Source organism: Bombyx mandarina, chromosome 09 (genome assembly GCF_030267445.1).
Source record: "Bombyx mandarina strain Sakado chromosome 09, ASM3026744v2".
Lineage (NCBI taxonomy): Eukaryota > Metazoa > Arthropoda > Insecta > Lepidoptera > Bombycidae > Bombyx > Bombyx mandarina.
Genome location: NC_143216.1, coordinates 8,391,530 through 8,408,270, shown reverse-complemented (window position 1 = coordinate 8,408,270; position 16,741 = coordinate 8,391,530). Strand labels below are relative to the sequence as shown.

General features: G+C 33.1%; 1 protein-coding gene across 9 annotated transcripts in view; it reads left to right on the top strand.

Annotated features, from left to right (window-relative positions):
* The first annotated feature begins 438 nt into the window (after nt 1-438).
* The window catches only part of mub (poly(rC)-binding protein mub), a 166,959-nt gene continuing 150,656 nt past the window's right edge, over nt 439-16,741 (top strand). For 5 of the 9 annotated variants that reach the window (XM_028170036.2, XM_089729836.1, XM_089729835.1 and 2 more), the window contains exon 1: nt 439-814. The gene's annotated coding sequence lies outside the window, so the exon portion shown is untranslated. The remainder of the gene's footprint in view (nt 815-16,741) is intronic. The other 4 variants (XM_089729839.1, XM_089729838.1, XR_016323558.1 and 1 more) reach the window with 2 other exon arrangements.

The following is a 16,741-nucleotide window of genomic DNA, read 5'->3' as shown; positions in this document are numbered from 1 at the left end:
AATTTCATGTTGGATAAAGCTGGATTCGAGAGTCGAAGATTTTGGAAAGATCGCAGTGCAAGTGGTAATGTTGCATAATGTGACGCGAGTTCAGCCAAAGTTTTCGTTATGGTATTTGCTACACCTAGCCAACAGGGGCATATGTTTTTCGATATGACGACGAACGTCAGGTGTTCATCCCTTGATCAAGTATTTAAAATGAATCCTGTATCCATTACGCAAGATTCAATTCGAGCGTAACCGGTTGTGTGTTATATGTTCTTTTGGAGTTTTAGCGACCGGAGCCCTCCCTCTCGGAAAGAGCGTTGCCAACAGCGAAGAGCACTTGAGACTCTGGCGAGCCGATCTGAGCGGCGATATTCGCGAACCCGAGGGTTCAATCGCTGCATCCCTTTTGCTCACAGTAGAGCGCGGCGTTAGGCGGGCGGGAGGCATCCGCACCGAGCCGCCGGCATCACTCACATCGTCTCGGTCTCCTCGGTCGTGTGTCCGATCCTATCCTCTCCGCGACGTACGATTTCTCCGAACCCCACCGGTAATAACTCGGGCGTACCGTGTTATACGCGATTTAAATGAAAACCTAATATCCCGATATCGTATTGTAAAATCTTAAGATCATTTGCTAAGGTCCCTTGATTTTTATTAGACATCTTTTGAACTTTTTTTGAACTTTATGAACATCTAGCTAAGCTTTTAGAACTTTTGAAAGAGAGTGCAAATTAAGGATTATTTGGATTGTCGGTAAAAAAGTGACCGAAGTGGAAATCGGTCGGCTGGCAGCCTCCCTGTCTCATTTTCATCTGTCAAGCACTTGGTAAGTACCCGCTGCGTCCGCATTTTAAAACTCGCTTCATTCTCAATAGCTCTCTAAAAGATCATTCCGAGATAGTTTTGAAACTCTTAGTGTGATCAAGAAATAGAAACAATTTAAATGCTTGGTTTTTATTGTTGTTGTGCTTTAATATATTATGTGGAACGCTTTTACTTTGAACTTTAAACTTTTTCACGTAATATTCTTTCATGCTTTTTTATTATTTAAATTTTATGCATGTTTGGTTTTAATATTTTATATTAAATTCCTTTATCAATACGTACTTAATAAACTTTATGCCGTAATTTATCTCACATTATGATAAAATTTGAAGTAGCTTAGTTTAGATGTATGTTTTTTTTATTGCCTTTGTAGGCAGACGAGCATACGGCCCACCTGATGGTGAGTGGTTACCGTCGCCCATGGACTTCAGCAATGCCAAGGGCAGAGCCAAGCCGCTGCCTACCGTAACTGTGTTTGCTAATTTATTTATCATGTATTTTATAGGTTTTACGCTGTATTATAGGGTTAAAATGCAAAATGTTTTATTACTAAAATATTGAACAGTTATAGCTATTTAACTTAATGCTTTATTATCCAAAAATTACTTCCGTATTTACTCTGAAACTTTATAGCATTTTCACTATAAAATATAAAATCTATAAATCACTCATCACTAGACAAGTAATATAAAATCAGATCCATGTGCATTAGTAGATGAATACCGGTGGTACATATTTCTAGAGCTCATAAATATAGTAAATTAAAAACCAGAATTCATCTTGAACCATGAGATCAATACATCTTGAGCCATCAGATCAAAGTATCAATTGCATAGTATGTCGATTGTCTCACCTTTCTAACTACGAGACAATATAAACAGTTTTGTCATATCGATAAATCTCCAGATTATATCACCAGATAAATCCCCGTAATTATTCCCCTTTAAACGATCAAAATACAACAAAACAATAAAAACGTTTTTAAAAATTAATGCTGAAAACAATGAAACTGTGAATCAATAAATTTAAATTCAGTAAAAATTACATTTTCTGATTATATTATTTATGTTATAGTTTAAATAATCGCGACAGAAATGCTACTTAATCATGTATTTTTTTCCTAAAAAGCGTTTGGCCTCCCGGGAAAAGCTGAAATTTCCACCTTGTCCATTTCAGTATCCTGCGTCATGCCCTTTGTGCAATATATCAGCTCTGGCAACCTCTTAAAACAATAAGGAGAATGAGTTCGCCACGCAAAAATAAAGTATTTTAAAATAATGAAATACTGTAAATTTTTTAAATAAAACAAACATAATACAAATCTGCTAATACATATTAATAGGCTATAAATGGGCAATAAAAAAAAAAGATGTGTGGTGTCGTGGGACACAGGATAGGAACGAAGTTCCTTATTATAAAAATATTAATTTTTTTATGTTCTATTCGAGGTATAAAGAAAATAATTATTCGGGTATACATTTTTTATTATGATTTTTTATCGATAAAAATAAATAAAAACTACTACTACAAAGCTATCAACTTTATCTTATTCACAATGATTTATAAAAAATATATGTAATAATAATATACAAAGAAACAGCTATTTATATGAATAATAATAATAACCTTCATCACGTAGACTATACATTAGACACTGTATAGCCATCATACTAAGACTATACATAAATAATAAAAATCTTACGTTACGGACGTTTTTTCCCGATTAGGGTACCCCTCCGCATCGTCCCATAAAGAACTTCGTTCCAAAAGGTTCAGTACTTCAATTAATACTAGTTCATATTGGTAATGGATTTCCTTACTTTCTGAAAAACGGTTACCGGAAAATATTTCAACAAAAATAACATAAACGAATCTAAATCTTAAAGTTTCATTTATTATAGTTTTCGACCATTGTTCGAACACTAATTGTAATAAATAGTATATCACAGTAAATGAGAAAGCTCTAAAATTGTTTTGCATATAAAATAGAGCCCCACTAACTTTTCCTTTTAGGCTCTTTATACTGAATTATATACGCAGGAGATGGAAAAATTGAGACGAATACCACTATTGGGACTGTACTGTAATGTGTAAGTTACACGGTCACGCCGACTGGGAATTACAGTTTATTCATATTTTATACTGGTGTAGCGGGATGTGTTCAAAGGCCGACTATGGCCGCAATTTTATGAGAAGGTATTCCTCAATACATACAATCTATTACCGGCAAGGAGGAAAAATTACTAGTTCATGACATAGGTTTTTCTTCGGGTAACGAATGGATGTGGCTGGGTGATGTATATCAGAAGACTTAATGGTATTTGCTGCGTGAAAGGTTGTTTTCTGGAATTTTTTTCACGACGTTTCTTATAAAAATGTTTGGGTTACATTTTTTATTAGAATGTGTACAGAAATCTTTTTAGATCGCCGCCATAATTCAAAAAGCAACTGAAAGCCGAAAAGACCTTTTTGGTACCTCGTTTTGTTAGTTTTAGTACGAATATTTGTCAAGGTAAAAGTCAGAGAACTTGGAATATAGCAACTTAGGCTATGAACTTGTGAGATATTTAGAGAAAGTCTCCTTACCAGTTGTTGAAGTTAATTAACAAAATTAACTTAGTTTAACTTATCTGAATTAATGAATGTATGATTAAATGAATTACTGAATAAACTAATTTTGCTTTGCGGTCTCAAGGGATGTGGTAATGGAATAGCACAACCTTAATTTTTTCTATAGGTGTCGCAAAAAACAAGTAAGGGATACACCGGACAACGGACAGCAGCAATTTCTGGGTAGTATACCAGCTTACTGTGATCGCAACCGGCATTTACTGGTGGTAGATTATGTGATAAGCTGCTGGCGTAGATACCAATGCCTATGCGTTCCGGCTTAAGGGCTAGGATAGCGGTTATAAAATTAAACAGAAACTTGGACCTCGTATCTCATGGTGGGTCACGAAATTCATGCTGGCCATGAGCTACAAAATAAAGGCGATTTTGATGAGCTACTATTTTAAAAATACAAATTCCATTAAAATTTTTATTTACCGTCGCATCATATAGTAAAAGGAAAAATATCCTATTTTTAAAATATTCTATTTTTCTAGTACATTAAATATCAAGAAATAAAAAAGCATTTATTCTGAAATTGCAAAAATGTTCAGTCTCTGAAGTTTCATATGTTTTAGTGTACAATTTGAAAATGAAGATAATTACAGAGTAAATACAATATTAGGGTTCCGTATCCAAATGACAATAAAAAGAACACCGTAACTTCCATCTGTCGATCCAATATCTACATATATGTCTATTTATCGTGGCTATTATATAATATGAGATTTCTCTTAGTGGATTTCCGAATGAAACACAATCATATTAGTATAAACTAAGCTATAATTAATAAATCTTAATATATATAAATCTCGTGTCACAATGTTTGTCCTCAATGGACTCCTAAACCACTTAACCGATTATAATAAAATTCGCACACCATGTGCAGTTCGATCCAACTTGAGAGATAGGATAGTTTAAATCTCAAATTATAGTCGCAATTTTAATTTATTGCTAATTATTTGTCTGTTATTATTTGACAGTCACAATTATCTGTTAACTCCAAATGATTCTAACAGATGTCGATACCTTTCGACTGGGTTGAGTAAGTAATCAATAGATGGCGCATATATGGCAAAACAACGTTTGCCGGGTCAGCTAGTATTACTATAAATAGTAATTATGTTAGCTATAACATAATTACTATTTATAGTAATACTAGCTGCTATGTCGATGTCAAAATTTATGGAATTATGAAAATCAAACCTTTTGCCTAATATATAAGATAGATGTGGTCAAATATACGTTTCACATTAGCCTAAACTAACATAAAGACTCGATTGTGACCCTTCCACGACTATTTGACTTCTCAATATGCTGTGGACTAAGCCTAAGTACACATTTGACTTGTAGCAATGTCACGGCTAGAATAACTGGTGTGACAACTTACTGTAGTGAAACTTAGTACCGTGAAACGAAAGTTGTTCACGACACAAACAACATCTGTTTTTATTGAACGAAACGTAGGAGACCTAGATTCTAGAACTAAAACTTCATAGTTTTATCGTTTTATACATGAACGGAGAACCATTTCGAAATGTCGGATAATAAAGTCACGAATTTAAATTACATAAAATAGATTTTTATATGGAAAATATTATACTATTGCTCCATGGCACAAGAATGGGCATGAAGTTATTGAAACATTTTAAAACTGGCTTTTTTCCGCAACTTCGTCCGCATGGAATACTTACTTTGAGATAACGCTTTTTATCCGCGACTTCATTTTTATTAATTTTTTATTTTTCATTTACGCATAAGGTGGAAATATTTTGAACAATATAATTTTAAGGAGCTATTTATGGTACCAAAATCACGTTTCAAAAGTGGAGGTTATCAATACGACCACCATTTTTTATCTAGGTACATTAACCGATTTCTCGAGAATGATTGAACCGATTCTGATAACTCTTTTTTCTTTTTTTTTGTTCGAAAGGGTAGACTTCCCGAATGGTCCTGTAATAATTAGAATCAGGATCTGATTATGGGATCCTGGACAAATCGAGAAAAAACTACAATTTTCTAAGCCTATCTTGAATTGATTTGGATGGTTTCTTGTTATTCTTTTTATTCTGCGCTGCCGCGAATCGGCCGTCCGGCGCCTTGTATATAATTATTACGCGCTTGATCATTATTTTGCTGCGATCTTATTTTAGAACTGCGTTATCTTGTAAAATACTCATTGAAAGCAAACGATGTAAAGGGTAAATTTCTTTTAAATTAATTACGATTAATTAATTACGTATTTATTTGGATAAGAAATAATATCATCTTTATAAAAACACCTTAATAATAATGCTTTATTTTAGAACAAATTTGACTAGCATAAAAAAGGTTATAGTGATCTAGCCTTAAAATGTAGACATATACTGTCGCGGACTGTTTTTATAAACTTTAAAGGGGAACATACAGCCATACATCATTTTAGCGAAACTTTAACCGTTTCCGCAGCGCAGGCAGGGGAAACTCTCAAAAGGAAGAAAAAAGCACGATTTTGAAACATTAATTCTTGGTGCTCCACTTGTATTGGTCGTGCGTGACGTTGCCTCAATAAATGGGTATATTAACACTGAAAGAATTTATCAAATCGGATCGGTAGCTCCTGAGATAGGCGCGTTCAATCAAACAAACAAAAAAACAAGGAAAATCTACAAAGCATTCTAACAAACCACAAAATACACTAGAAAATCATAAAACGTATCTCATTTTGGTAAATAAAACATACTTTCTGTACAAATTGTACATGATTTCGGCTTTACCCGAAGCCGAAACGATAATTAATTACTACTGTAAAGGAACGGGAAAACAATATAAATTTAACAAATTAAGTGTACTAAATACTTCTTGTTTTAGTAACTTAATATTTCGAAGGGCGCGAGTAGACCCCCTTCACGATATATTGAATCCACATGACAGCCAATGCTCAAAGTATAATTAAATTGTATTTGTTTCATGTTTTCACGTCAGAAATCACTAAAACCCACTACCCGTTTTCATATTCCTGAACTGCTTGAATAAGCTTTGTATACAGAGAACCATTAATGAACAGAATAATTTTAAAGTCTTCGGGTCGGTTGAGCAGATGTCAGTTGTTCATCAAAGCGTTTTTTATTTTGTGAGGGATAGCCATGATTTATTCAGCCGTAGTGTAATTGAAAAACAGTGAATTTCCATTTTATGAGTTAGCCAGCCGGAGCGCGGCAGAGTTTGACGTTTATGTGTATACTCGTACATTTCACAAAGGGTAAATTGCCTATTGACTGTGACGGGAAGTCCTTCTATGGAAATCATTAGCTTGTTTATTTTGAAACTTTCATTGTGCCGATGTTTTTTTTTTTTCCAAAAGAAACGAAATAAATTGTAGAGCAGGGAAAGTTTTCGCATGCCGTTTACTTTCTTAAGTATTATCGATAATTTATTTTATTTTATTGTAAATTATATTTTTTACAAAAAATACTTCGGAACGTTTTTGAATTTGTAATTTGTCAGCACATAAATTAGTTCAGTAATCACGGATACTCGATCCTGGACAACTCGAATAAGTACTTTTAATCAATATTTTTTTAATTCCATTGTTTGGGTAACGATTTTGACGCTAACAAGAATACCGTCACCCACCTTAAGGTGTAAAGTGCTTTTATTCATTAAATTAATAACAATTATTGATTATTGATTATAGCCCAAGTTATTATGTCTTATTAATTCGAGGGCTATAATTCATAAAGAAAGATAACGTTAGCGAGGCGACCGGTCGTAAAATTTTAAGTTAAATGCAAAATATGAAATGGAAATAAATGAACTCAATTAGTATATACCCGCTTGCTGAAATACAATAAGGATAAGAAAATTAACAATAGTCATTATTAATGAGTTTTAGAAATCAAATGTAATGTGTAATTAATTATTTAATTATCAAATAATAAATAAGTTTATAAATGAAATGCCACCACAGAAACTGTGTTAGTTTCTGACGATGTTTGTCATGTAATTTTACAGTAGCTTGTTTAGTGATTGAATGTCTTTTAAAAAGTACCTATGCATAAAATTTGCTGATAAAAATTTATTAAGAATCAATCGAATAGCTGTTTCACACAAATAGCTTCTGCTTTGAAACTTATGTTTTTTAAATTTCTCACCACTTTATCTATCGAGAATATAAATCAGAAAATACATCACTGATTAGAACTGGTGGTAACGCTCACAGCGAATCTCATGACACTGCATAACTACTACTACCCGTCCCTGTTCCCGTTATTTGGGGTCGGGTCTCCTCACTCTACGGCGCCAGGCTGATCTGTCCTGGGTTGTCGGTTTTGGCAATTAGGCTTTCTTAAAGTCTCTTTCGATGTTTGACCACCAGGTCGTTGGTGGGCGGCCTCTACCTTTCTTTTGTTCTGGCAAGCACAATACCAACCTTCACCACATGATCTTCGTTCCGTCTCATGATATGGCCATACCATCTAAGGCGATTTTCCGTCATTTTGTCTGTGATTCATGTGACTTTAAAGCTCCCCCGTATGTATTCATTCCGAACTCTGTCCATCCTGGTCACGAGCGCAACATCTTCATTACTGCATAACTGCTGCGAAAAAATGATGCTTCGAGACATCGACCTTAATGCGGGTTCTGATAGTCGCTTTACTTTCTCTCCATGTAGTAAAGTGGAAATAAAAAGATGTTTCGATAATATTGCTATATACAATTTTGCAATATAAACTTTTTAAATACTTAGATTCAGCAGCTGCAGCTACTGATAAATGAACACTTCACCAGTAAATGGCGGACTAAAAGAAACACTTAAAAAATGTGCTGCTACTTAAATTACTTTCGTATTTAATTTTAAAGTATTCGCCTTTTCTCTAGTTTGTTTTAGTTTAAGGCGAACAATTTTCTGAATAGTTTACATATATTACTAAAATTCTATTTAGTCACTTCGTTGTGGTTGCATTCAGTATCACAATTAACGGTTGAAATCATTAAAATAGCTTAGAGAAATGCATGATGCAACCTTAATCTGAGCGTATTTGCTCTCTAATTATAAAGTAAAAAAGAGTAGTAGTTTAAGTTGCCTACTCAAAATAACTGCGACATCGAAATGCAATTATCCAGTGAAAAGTAAAATAGTTTCATTGATTCAGTATTGACACACGAATGTTTAGAAAAATTGAAACAATTTTCTTAGTTTTAAATCTACAAAGTAATTTGTTGGTTTCTATTAATTGAAGGAAAAGTCTCGAAATATTCACTTCTAGTGAACCATCACGTACTATATTACGCGATTTTTACTTTAAGTCAAATCGAAACGGGTGCAGAATGCAATTCAAATCGCCATTGGACAGCACCGTAAAATTTATACGTACTAGTACTACATAGACATAAATAAGGTAATAACTAAATAGGTTGAATTTCTAGTTGTTTCGAACCCTGTGAAATAAACCCACTATTCCTTTTATTACTGAGTGAACTAAGAACTATGAGAAAGCTAAAATGTTTATACAAAATAACTGGAAAAAGTCAAATGAAATTTCCGTAGTAGCTGTTGTGAAATTTGTCATAATTTGTGATAAATCAACTATTATAAACTAATTATAAAACAAATTAATTAGGAACAATAAATAAGTTATGGAATCGTTATATCAGTAACAATACAACAAGGTTCATACTATTGATCAGAAAGGATTTAAGATAGCAGCGTTACAGGTAAGTTTGTTGAATAAATCTTTGTTTTCAGATTTACTTTTGTTAGCTGTTACTCACGTTTTGTTAGCTCAAATAAATGTATTAACTCGGGTCTGTACAATGGAGTCAACAGTCTGGCGGGACTTAGCGGAGCTTTGAACGAGCTCCCGGCGCTATGCCCGCGAAGACGTAATCTTCCGAGGTAAGATCTCGTTGCTAAGACGTTAACTACGGTCACATACTCGTACTACCGACTTATGTTGACTGTTTGTTGAGGGATAAATAAACAGGTTTGAGTGAACAAAGAATAGTTTCTAGAAAATGTAGTTGTTTCGTGAAATGTAGTTTATGTGAAAGAGGGGTTTTTCTTTTTGAATTAGCGATTACTTCGTGTAGGCTTTTGAAAACAAATATTTAGCGAGGGATTATATAATTCATCAAACAATACATTTTTCGATCGTTTGGGTCGAGATTATAAACAAAATGAAATTCTATTGAAACAAACAGAACCTACTTTCCTACCCAAGTCTCAGTTGTTTCGTCTATTTTTAAATGACGAGAATAAAACAGCTATTAAGTTATATATTAAATTTCAATTTTACGTTATTAAAATTTTACAATAAACGCATTATTCTTTCTACTTTTAAATATAAAAGGGTGGGCCTACACCGGGTATTTGAAACTCAAGCTCTAGTTGATACCTTCAATTACCTAATACGTTGCATGACAGGAGATTCGTGACGTTGCAAAGGATACGACGACAAAGCTATCATTTGTAGAGCTCAGAGGATAACACGACCTACCATTCCATCAGTTTGTTGACGGGTCTCTAATTTCACAGAGGCTTGTTACCTATAATCTGTGTATCCAATAGCAGAATATTTGTACGATGGAATTTGTGTAGTTCCTTTAAAACGACATGCTTTTGTTATTAGTTCCAGATGACGGTAGCCGCATATAAAGGTTTGTTAAAATCTGAAATTTACACGATGAAGTGTTTGAAAAAATGCACACATAGAAATCTGCACAAAGCCGTTAAAATTCTTAATCGTAAGTAACCCAATAACGCATATGCAAAAATATAAAGTTGTTCCGAATTTTCATTTCGTGTTTTATGCCGAACCGTTGTAATGAAGCTTCAAATAATGTAAATAAGGGATACTGTGATCGCTGAAGCATTGCGGCGGACGTGTTAATTATGACAAATTCCCGCGGTAATGTCATCGTATCTCGCCCAGGAATATTGCGCGAGAAACACGAGAACTTATTTTACAAATTTACTTGTGGTTTCACTTTTCTCTTATTTTTATGAAGCAGTTAGTTCCTGGTAGAATTTTTCTTTGAAATAAAATCTTGTCATCTTTCATTATTTGGTTTAATTAGTAGATTTTTTATTTTTACATTCCAACATAAATAAAATTGATACACATTATAATTAGTATAATAAATTTGAGATACTTGTTCTATGCGTTCACGCGTCGTTAATCTGATCGAGTTGAAAGTTTCTATAGTTCTTGTTGGCAATTTAGTGAAGGCTCGTGTTATAGTACCATCCAATAAACATTAGCGTCAAGCAGTAGTTTATTTCGGTTTGAAGGGTGGCGCAGGCGTTGTACTGTAAAAACTTGAGACCTTAGAACTCATGTCTCGAGGTGGATGGCTGCATTTACGCTGTAGATTTATAAGGGCTTCGGTAACCACTTAACACCTGGTGGCCCGTGAGCTCGTCCACACATCTAGGCAAAAAAATTAAAAAACAATGCTTTAGTACCATTTAAACATTTATTTTTTGTTACAAGTAAACTCAAAACACAGACAATTGAAACTACCTGTTCCTCTGGAATTACCAGAATTCACGAGCGAAGGAGAGCACTTTAGTTCAAAGTTCATCTTGCCATTAACTGCTAAAATGCTTAAAGTTTATGCTATACTTTCAACCTAACACTAGAAAATAACACAAAATTTTGATATGAAACGATATTGATTTCAATATCAAATAGTAATATTGTACAAAATATGTGATTCTTTCTGCTGTATGAAATGTATTATAAATAAATTGTTCAGAATACTGACGTAAAACTACGTATGGAAAATAACTGCGTTTTCGCGTGAACAAGGCGAATATTGCATTTTCACTCGAATGACGTGTCAACTGCATTTTAAATAACTTAGTGGGCTTCGGGCCGACATTGGGTATTGATTTGAGGTATTTCTGTTGAACGAAGCTTTCGGATACTGATACGATGAAAACTGCAGCTAGAGTTATTTTGAGTGTTGGGCAAATTGAAAAGTTAAATATCACAGTGAGCTTTCACGTAAAGCTTTTGTGAAACCTCCACAATTAGTCAGCTTTTTTAATTAATCTTGAAAGCTATCTCGTTTTAGGTCTAACAGATTTCTCATAATTTTCTATGTGAATAAACTAATATGACTGAATTTCTTTCACCTACTTGAAAATTTACAAGCTTGTCTTAAAAAATTGTATTAAAAATTATATCAGAAAAAATTCTTATAATTGGTCATACGTTCGTACACCCGTTCGTTAAATCAATCGTTTAGAAGTTCATTGAGGTAGCTAAAGAAAAAATTAACGTCATATCAAATATTTGCCAAGTACGCTCGACTAAAATCTGATTTTTTCATGTTTTCACGTGGATGTAGCCCTCACTTCAACAAATTATTTATAGGGTTGCCATTACTACGAATTTTTAAGCGTTACACCTTAATGTAAATAATTAAATACTAAACTTAAATTAAATAGCTTAAAATGCATTAGTAGAAATTAGGAGAGTCCGTCAAGTTTTTTTAAAATAATCGTTACCATTATTGATCAGGATACACTGTTTTTGATGCTCAGCGCTTCAATATAGCTTCAAAGTTTGAATATAATGTAGATATGACATGGATTTGTTTAACGGTTAAATTTTTTTGTCGCTAGACGTCCCTATCTTCATCAGTTCCACGGATGTGTTACGCGTGACTGATCCCACTCTTTCGGCCGGGCCCTCGGTTCGCGCATCACTGCTAGGACGGGATCGAATTCCCCGAAAACGGAAACGATATAGCTTCGAACACAGAATATTATCATTTCAAAATATAATATTTTTAGGAGTGTTTGCTTTGTGATGAAACAGTAACACTCGGGGTTTCTCATTCGTATTTTCTATCTATTGTACGTTATTGCGAATCTTCAAATTGGGCAAGTAGCGTTAGAATAAAATAAGAATCGTTCGTAGTAGAGTACATTCTTTATATTTGTTCACTAGTGATTCGATATTGTATACGAATGTATTATGATATTGTATGTGTCTAAGATACTTTGATAACAATAGATTTTGAAAGCAATTTTACTGGTGGTAGGACCTCTTGTGAGTCCGCACGGGTAGATACCACCACCCCGCCTATTTCTGCAGTGAAGCAGTAATGCGTTTCGGTTTGAAGGGTGGGGCAGCCGTTGTAACTATACTGAGACCTTAGAACTGATATCTCAAGATGGTTGGCGCATTTACGTTCTAGATGTCTATGGGCTCCAGTAACCACTTGACATCAGGTGGGCTGTGAACTCGTCCACACATCAAAGCAAAAAATAATAATTAAAAGTTAACAAAAATATTTACAGCCAGATCGCCCCGTCGCTATCGGAGCTCTGGGAGGTTTTTATTAACTGTTAATAAACTATAGCTTTCAGAGAGAGAGAGAGAGATTGTAGTACTCACAACAAATGCTAGCCGGATAAAATTGACTGCCGCTCGGTTCAATTTAGTAAATTTTTATTTGTAACTTGCTTTTAAAATAATTGATATTTTGTTTGATAGCTCGATTTCATCGTAGTCATTGATTTGATAAGTCCACATCCCTGTTCCTGAATTGTCATCTATACTAATATATAAATCTACAGTGGTTTTTACGGATGTTCCGTTTTAACTATTGAACCATGCATCCGATTGATTTGAAACTTGGTATTCATGTAGAAAATATATGTACTTAATGGATAGGCTAATATTTATATGAGTGTTGGACTCCCTAATAATAATGACAATAAATAATAATGTTAATTTTAAAAGTTTAATTTAGCAAGTCATATCAAAGAAGAGACAAAGAAAAGGCCATGTAAACACCAAATTGATACTAAAAAAAATATGTATTTCACATTGTCTACACTTGTCTAAAATTCGGTAATCTTTACCAACTTAAATAAGTATTTTAAATAACATGGAATCTTATCTTAAATTTTTTGTCGAAACGAAAAAGAAGGAAAAGCGATTACACATTATAACTGTTTCAAATGTTTGATTCTCGTACATTCGTTTTGCGAAAACATGATTTTGATTTCCGTCGAACAAAATTGATATTTGAATACAAATGAGGCGGGAAAAATGTTGCCTACTTTCAAATACTTTATGATTTGAAGCGAAAGATTAAAGGCCTCATAAATTTTACGACATATATTCAAATGAAATAAGCTCACCTGAGTTTTGTATTGATATTACAGCGACGTTTTTTCCGGTTAACAAGATCAATTTGAAAGAATGTTAGAATTTCATGAGCGTTTACATTTTTATCAGTATTTTAGATTTTGATTCTCATAGCATTCGATAAAAAAAATATATATTGGCCTTGAGAAAAAAGTAACATGATAATAATAATTTTGAAGGAATTAAGAGAAGCAATCGTAATAACAGTAACTCGAGGTAGTCTATCAGTAACCTAATATTGTGATATTATTTTAAGATTCAATTAATGAAGTCTTTATTTACATCGGTCTTTTTTATTTTATTTATTGCTTAGATGGGTGGACGAGCTCACAGCCCACCTGAGCCCTTAAGTGGTTACTGGAGCCCATAGACATCTACAAAGTAAATGGGCCACCCATCTTGTGATATAAGTTCCAAGGTCTCAGTATGGTTAACCAGTAAAAACGTTTGGGTTCAACCTATATATACTTTTGTCTAGGAAGATCAAAAATTTAGATGCATTTTCATATATACACAGATATAACAAGATCCAGACATACAAAGTTTAATTCAATGGTTTTTTATCGGGTATGAATGTTTAAAGTTAAAATGAAATGGCTATCAAAATTTTGGAAGAGAATATACATATTACTGGTATTCAAATAAAACACAAAACAAATACACAGGCTACTGAGTAACAAAATCAGTCGGGTACCTGTTCAAAACACTTCGTATGGTTAACAGAACTAACTTTGTTATGAACTAGGATTTCCAATTAAACACATTACAAACACTTCGAAGAGAAACCGCCCCGTTTGTTTAGTTTGAATTTACGTGTTTAGTCTAGACACATGTTTTTTTTAAAATCGAAACCATGTGTTTTTCATTCATTCAAAATATTTTGTTACAATTATATACTAATAATAATACAATTTTACTTATTATATTAGGATTTTACTGTCAATTGTAATATAATAAGATATTATGAACTTTTTATCCAACAAGAAACATGAAAAAAAAACCACATTAAATATTTTACACTTTCGATTTAAGAATAAAAGGAAAATATTACGTAATAATTTTGCTATAGTCGGCAGATAGCAATTGTTCTTGAAAACGAATACAGCAGTATAACTGCTAGTAATTCCAACACTATAACCCATCATTCATTTTATGTACATATATATGTATTATAACAATGGAGTAAATGAGACATTGAAAAGGAAGACTGATTCCAAGTATATAAATTAAATATTTCAAGTATATAATAAAAATACATTTAAAGGTATTAAAGTATGTATTTCAGTATCTAATTCTCATATTACAGGAAATTATAGTTTGGGGTGCGCGTGCGTGATTTATTCCCGGTTTTTATTTATTTTAAATAAATTAAGTCATTTGTAAGCCTAAATCTCTATATTAATTAAATTAACTTTAGCTCTATATTAACTTTAGCTAGCTCGCATTTCATAAAACGATGAATAATAAATATACTATGAAAATACAAACTCATTACTATCCACTTATTACTAGTACGTCCGTAGGAGATTACCCACCGCTACCCTACACGTGACCCCTGGGTGGTGCTAATAGTGCAACAACCTGGCAACCGAACTGTCCTCCTGAGGATCTCCCGGTTCCAACTACACTGCGTCAATTATAAAACCCTAATCACAAACTGTAAATTTCAATTATAACCACGCAGTGTAAACGAATGCCATACGATTAATAAATAAATAAACTACTTATTACTACCATAGCAATACGAATAGCAATTTAAGCGTCGTTACTAAATCCTTGGAAAAGGCAATGAAAAATTCCTTCCTTATAACATTATTCGAGAATAGAGAAGACGTAATATTGACTGGTGAATATGGTGCAATTTTCGACATTTGTATTCTCATTCAAGCACAATTGTAAAATTTTATCCCGCTTTCAAAATCAAACATTGAAGTTAAAAAAAAAGTTAACTGCGATTTGATGTAAATGCTGACAATTTAATAAGCTGTCAATCAGCAAAGATAAAAAAGTTTAGTATAATTTTCTCTTGCGTTTTTCCGGTCAATTTTATTTTTATAATCAAGTAACTAATGACTAAAATTTAGTGTTATCCTATTATTTTTTTTCAAGAACGCTAATAAATAAGTATTAGAGAAAATCGCATACTTAAATTGATCTTGCTTATGGTCGAAACCCTACCATTGAGGAAATACAAGAAATCTATTAAACCTTGGAAATTGTCGCATTGTTGGTGGATGAATTTTCATTACTAAAACTGTACAAAACACGATTTGGTTTATTTTGCTTTCAATTGACATACAAAGCAAGTACACAACAGGACTCTCGATTATCCGACGCGACAATATTCGAGTGGTCTCGTTATGTAGAGACTGGGGCGTGCTTCAATACTCCCCGCGATTGATTTGTTTTGATATGAAATGTAAGTGTGATAGCTGAGAGATTCAAACGCCCATTTTTATAAATTTTATATACTAAAAATTGTCCAGGTTCATAGAAAATATTTGTGGATTGTTTTGTTTGTTAAATATGTAAAATACGTCCACTCTTATGCTACATTACGTGTTAGGTATTTAAAAATAAGCAACAACTTTTCTAGCTTCCTGGCAACTAAAGAGGGTTACTCTTGGCTACACACGAAGCCTTTTATGGGTCATTAACCTACAGCCATAAAACTTGGTACATTATCACGTACTAGAAGCTACCTCATATTGACTTGGTTTATAACTTATATTTAGTTCAAGCAAATATTTTGAAATTTGATTGGATATGAAATAACGTATTATCATCATGGTTTTTACACGCTTTATTAATTAGCACAGGCGATGTTATAGGCTATTATTATGTAACTATATATTGGGTTGTAAGTCTGAGATTGACCGCATCTTCTAAGCATTGCTTAAAGGCACAAAGGAATTTATTTAAAAACCGTTTTCCAAATTTAATGTCACCAAACTAGAAATGTCTGTCTTGTGTTATGAGTAGAAAAATCACATACGTGACAAAAATAGTTAGACCCCCAGACCCGAATACTATATCACGGATAACATGATTTTTATTTTCTTCAAAAGAATAAGAGCATACTTTGACGGAGAATATAACTCAAACCGCTCCAGGTATAGTAGTTTAATTATTGTATATTTGACCAACGAGGTGGTCAATTTATT